Source organism: Gadus morhua, chromosome 4 (assembly GCF_902167405.1).
Source record: "Gadus morhua chromosome 4, gadMor3.0, whole genome shotgun sequence".
Taxonomy (NCBI): Eukaryota; Metazoa; Chordata; class Actinopteri; order Gadiformes; family Gadidae; genus Gadus; species Gadus morhua.
Window position 1 is genome coordinate 14,599,982 of NC_044051.1, and position 5,843 is coordinate 14,605,824.

Below are 5,843 nucleotides of genomic sequence, written 5' to 3' on the forward strand. Positions count from 1 at the left end.
ATTTTATGCTGATTTTTTTTATTGATGTAATGATTAATTGCTTCAGTCACTGCGTCATATTGCTGGGATTTTCTGTCTTTACACAGGCTTTGTGCTTTTTTGGAAAAGGAGTTGCAGATGAAAGGGAATGACAGGTCTTCTATTTCCTAGGGTCCAGTGTTCACAAACTGGTTGACAGAGACTGGCAAAAATATATGATTGGATAATTGTTTTATGTGAATGACATTCATTTTAGTGAGTGAAAAAATGGTTTGGATTACTGGAAGACAAAATAAGTTGTTTTAAACCAAAATAACATGATTTCGGGTTCCCTGGCACTAAACTAATGGAGTTAAGATTTAAGATTAATGCCATGTAATTTTTTAATGCCATTTGTCAAGCTATTACCAAATTGAATGCACTGTAATGAGATCAACATCATCACAATATCAACATGCAACACTTAGGGATGGAGGGAGGAGAGATATTTTGGGTTGTTTAGTTTCAATATTTGTGATTCAGTTTTAGCTGAACTGGCTTCTTTGACATCTTCTAAAATTAACCTAAAATTACTTTTAGTTACATCCGAAATTATCATAATTCAGGCATAAGACAAATAGAGTGAGTTAAAAGTAAAATAATGCTTTGGAATGTTCTAAGAGGTTTAAGGACAACTAATGCAATTTTGTTCAGTACAGTACTTCAGCAAAATTAACCGTAACTGCATATCCTGGTGGTAACCCCACAATCAAAGTGCCACAGGTTAGCTGCTGGCATCCAACTTTCAATATGGGCTACCAAGTCAATGTAATGAACTCACTTTCGTCAAGGAATTACCGTTAAGTTTTGGGAGAACATAATCCTACACAAATAATTGCACAAGGTTGCTTTGAAATGCAGAGAATGTGAGTCGGTAGCAATCATCTTAAAACAGCCTCCCGCCATTAGGCAACACAGTGCTCCCAAATGGGCAGGCGGAGCTTCAATAAATACCTAATTAATACACATTTCGATTAAAGAGTTTAAACTGTATTCTCTTCCGCCTCTCCCTCTCCCCCCAATATTCATTAATCAGACCACATGTATTTACAGCTGTTGTGTAGCATGGCATGAGGGTGAATGCCTAGCGTTCATTGGCTACTCACCACGAATTCTAGCCTGCTTAAGTGGTCATGGGCATATGTGCCTTATAATCATCTAGGCAGAGCAGTGCAGGCACTTATTCAGGCATGTGGGAGGCGGCTATCCTCTGGGGAGCAGCTATGGCTCATGGTTAGCGATAGTAGACCAGAAAACTGTTGACTTATTGAGGTACTATAATGACTTAGATGTACGATTCATTCAACTAAATGTGTACAAATAAATTTATATTAAAGAACAGAGTAGAACAGGGAAGTCTGGGGCCCCCTGCTTGAGCTGCTCCTTCCGCGACCCGACCCCGGATAAGCGGATGAAGATGAGATGAGATGAAGAACAGAGTAGTCAATGGTTTATTGAAATGTTGGATAAGACCTTGATGGAAACGCCGAAACTGAACGGTACATACCTATTGTGTAAATAGGAACACGATTGGTGCAACGATTCTATTTTTTCACGTACCCAAGATTTGTGATTAAAAAGAAAAAGACATCTGCGGTGTAGCCCCGCTGCCTTAATGGAGGAACAATTCTGAATCTTGGCATATCATATTTTACATGATTTTTTCTACAACCCACAATGTCCGTCTTTATTTTTTTTACAGTGAAAGTTCTAGGAAAACATCAAAAATCGTGATCTTAATAACCGCAGGCTGAAAATGACACCAAATTTCGTCGACCTTCTCTACGGAAAATTAAGATTCCCTAAAAGATGGCTGAAATTTGTTTTTGCAATGTTCCATCAATCACAATTCCACAATTTTACTTTTAATTTTAAAAGTTACAATTGTGACCGATTTTTGGAGTTAATGACACAAAATTGTCAGTAACTCCAAAAATCTGTCACAATGTGGATTTCATTCTCAATAATGCTCAAAATTCCATATAAACGGCATTTGCTCATGAAAATGATGCAATGTGCCATTGGTGCCTTTTAATGAGGTCAAGCACTCGGACATCAAGCTAACAGATTCAGTGCTACAGAAACAAAATCAGACATATAAATTCAAAAATAAAAATGTAAAGATGATTAAGTAAGATAGGGATCTTATATTAGAATTGCTGTTACTTAATATATAGATCAGATTTTCATTATTTTAATTTAATTTATATTATATATTATATAAAAAGAAAAATGCCTTTTAGTAAGTGTAAACAAAAATGATATGATCCTAGATTTAACGTGTGTAAATCTGATGAAAGCCCAATAATTGTAGGTAAAGTAAAGTATTTTCATATTAAACTAGGTGAATGAAAAACTTACCAAATGAGATGCAATCAAAAGATTCCCTGGCATAATGTCATTAAAGTTTATACACTCCAATAACAAGAACCATGCCAAATACAGATCTGTGGTCACAGTTGCAATGTCAACCAAATTATTTATAGATGGATGCCAAAGTATCTTTCAGTCTGTGAAAGAAAATAAATGTCAATGCAGCTAGTTTTTAGCAGATATAAATATGATATAACAATTGTAAAAACGGAAATGGTAAGCGGACAGGTATGATGCCCTTGTGTATCAGTGTGTGTGTGCTGACTGCAGTTAAGGTGATAATAAAAGGGGAGATATGAAAAGTTCAACTTCAGCCCTCATTTCAACACAATATTTAACTGGTATAATTATAACCATGGATCAAATAAAAATGCTAGATAAATAAAAACAAAAATGAATTAAGAAAAGCATCAAGAAGAAGTTTAAACATTGAACAAAAAATAGCAAAAAAAATGTACTGTGCTGATCAAATCCAATAACCATTATTCCATATGTATTGTGACTTCAGAATGCTTTGCTACATTTCACCACTGGTCATGGACAATAATTCATTGTATATTACGAAGACACACACACACACACACACACACACACACACACACACACACACACACACACACACACACACACACACACACACACACACACACACACACACACAGCAGGTTGGTTGCAATGATAAATGCATCATTCAGACTATATTGACCTTCATACAGCATTAATAAACTGATGTTGGTTTGTTTATTTTAAGGAAAAGATCAGTTCCATATCACACTATAACGATGAAAGTATTAAAGAAACCCTAGCGGATAAGAAGAAGTGAAGGGAGTGCACTCCAAAAGGTATTAATAAATGCAACACTCTTCCTTCCTAGATCAGGCCTCTATTAATTTACACTGCCTGGCGTCATAAAATATATTAAATCATGCCAACCATACGGAATGTTGGCTAATGCTTGCAATGTGGCAAGCACTTGTAATAAACATTACTATATTATATTTAGATTTAACTGATTCTTAACTTGTTAAACCGAGTAAATGTTCTGAATTTTCATGAAAAAAACTGCAAACATGAAATATCCCCAGACATTAGGAAATTAATTCCAGCATGAAAACTGTTGAAATGTGTTGATGTGGCAGTTAAGCTATTGAGATACAAATACATCAACTACATAAATTGTTATCATGTAAGGCACTCAAAGAATGAGCCAATGAACAGATTATTTTCAAAGTTTAAAAAAAGAGTTTTGAAGATCTGCCCTTATATAGTTTCTGCCTGGACTGCAGATCCACCACTATAAAATAGGCCAGAAGATGAGATGGATGGACTGTAGGGGATTTTCAGGTTATTACAACTGGTGGTAAGTATGACTGATGCTTCAGCTGCTGTCTTGGAGGGACCATTGCATTAGAGAAGAGATTTTTACACTCTTGTTTTCATGGAGCTTCTTTTCATTTATTTAAATGACTACTTCCATATTTAGGCTACCTGCCTTCTGATTACTTTTTTTTAATGGAGATTTTTTTTATTGTATATTATTTAAGAAGCCGTTACATAATAGTTAAATACATTGAGGTTTTATTCAGGCATTTGTTTGCATTGCATATGTTTTGGGAATTCATGTTTTGAATGACGTTTTTCAGTGTTTTCAAACCAAGTCAGACCGCTGTCCAGGAGAGCTGCTTTCTAGGAAAGACTATTGCTTTAGAATAGGGAATCTTGCGTCCTTGTTTCCATTAAAGGAGACATATTATGGTGTTTTCCCAACAAGTAAACAAAGTATATGAGTTCCAGAAAACATGTTTTTGATGCTGTTTGCTGGAAATAGCTCTTAGGAAAAAAGATCTTGCTTTTCCCCTCTGTTTCAGTCCCTTCGGAATGCGCTTTTTCTGGTGTCTGTACCTTTAACGCAAATGAGCTGCTGCCCATTGACCAATGAGCTGTCAGAGTGAACCACAGCATGGAGGAGAAGTGATGGTTGCCGTTTACGGACTACCGGAGCTCTATATCTATATATTAGGATATCATAATAATAATAATAATAATAATATATAGCGAATTATATAATATTATATCGAATATCACGGCCAAAAGCTATGTGCCCATAGGATGATATTATGAATCATAAAGACTGCGTCTGATGTCTCTCGTACTTCCACAACAAGTAAAGACTCATAGTGGGGGTTATCTCGGCTATGGTTGAGAATAATTGGGGGAAAGGAACTTTGGCCTTGACTCTCTGACGTCCATATTGATCAGCGAGATGGAGGAAAAAAGGATTGTTCTCCCGGAGCTGAGCTTCCGGACTGCCGCCCAGCTCCCCCTGCCGGAGCTGCCAGGGCTGCCGGAGCTGCCGGACTGCCGGACTGCCGCCAGAGCTTCGGCGGCAGTCCGGCACATCCGGCGGGGGGAGCTCGGTGGCAGTCCGGCAGCTCTAGCGGAGAAATGGATTGTACTTCCGGAGCTGAGCTGCCGGGCTGCCGCCGAACTCCCCCTGCCGGAGCTGCCGGAATGCCGCCGAAGCTCCCCCACCTTAACTGCCGGACTTGCTCCAGAGCTTCGGCGGCAATCCGACAGCTCCGCCGGACTCCCTGCCAGGCAGTCACATGGCAAACTGACAAATAAGACATCTATTTTTGTATCGAATATCCCTGCTTCTGAATGCGCAAACATCTCCGCCCAGTGCTCGTCCGCTGGTCCACAAAATCTTAGCTATGCTCTGATTGGAGGGGGGTGGGGAAATGGGAGGTCATATTCAAACATATCCTATTCCTACGTAGGAGGGGCGCCGGAACTGACTCGCTTTCAGCAATGCATATCTCACAAAAATCATGTACTGACTTTTTTTTAAAGTTTGTATGTGTGTGGGAGCACCAAAGACCCAACAGCCCGAATCTTAGGAAAAGTGGTGTTTTCATCGGTACCCTTTAAGGTTATTAGAATTAGAATTACCTCGAAAATATTTTTTTATATTCTACTTTGAATGAAAATTTGTTCAGTTACGTTGTTATAGAAACCATAAGAGAATGTGGGGGATTCTTGTTACGTTATGTTTGGAACTTCTGTGTAATGTATTATTTACTTAGCACTTAACTACTTTTACATAATTTTATGAAGATGATATTTTTTTTATAATTTGATGGTTTACTTTGTTGGATTCAGATGTTAAATGTTGATAGAAAAGAGATAATCAAGTAGCTCTGCACTGACATACATTTTATGTAAGATTTTCCATTTCATTCAAAAACGAGCTATTAGAATGTGTAGATTAGACTCTGACTTGTAACCAATATGACTCATAATTTCTTCTGCGGTTGAAGGGAAGTAAACAGTAAGAATTATTTAATATCATCACATCACTAAATATCTCCAAACCTTCTTGAAGCTATGTGTACTTGTAAGATAACATTAATCAAGTGGTATTGTTTGTTTTTATCAAATAAGCCTCCATC

The 5,843-nt window shown here is 37.5% G+C and overlaps 1 protein-coding gene across 1 annotated transcript in view; it reads left to right on the forward strand.

The window, feature by feature from the left end:
• The window catches only part of LOC115542533 (myosin heavy chain, fast skeletal muscle-like), a 193,577-nt gene that overhangs the window by 37,976 nt on the left and 149,758 nt on the right, over positions 1-5,843 (forward strand). The gene's annotated exons all lie outside the window — the stretch shown is intronic.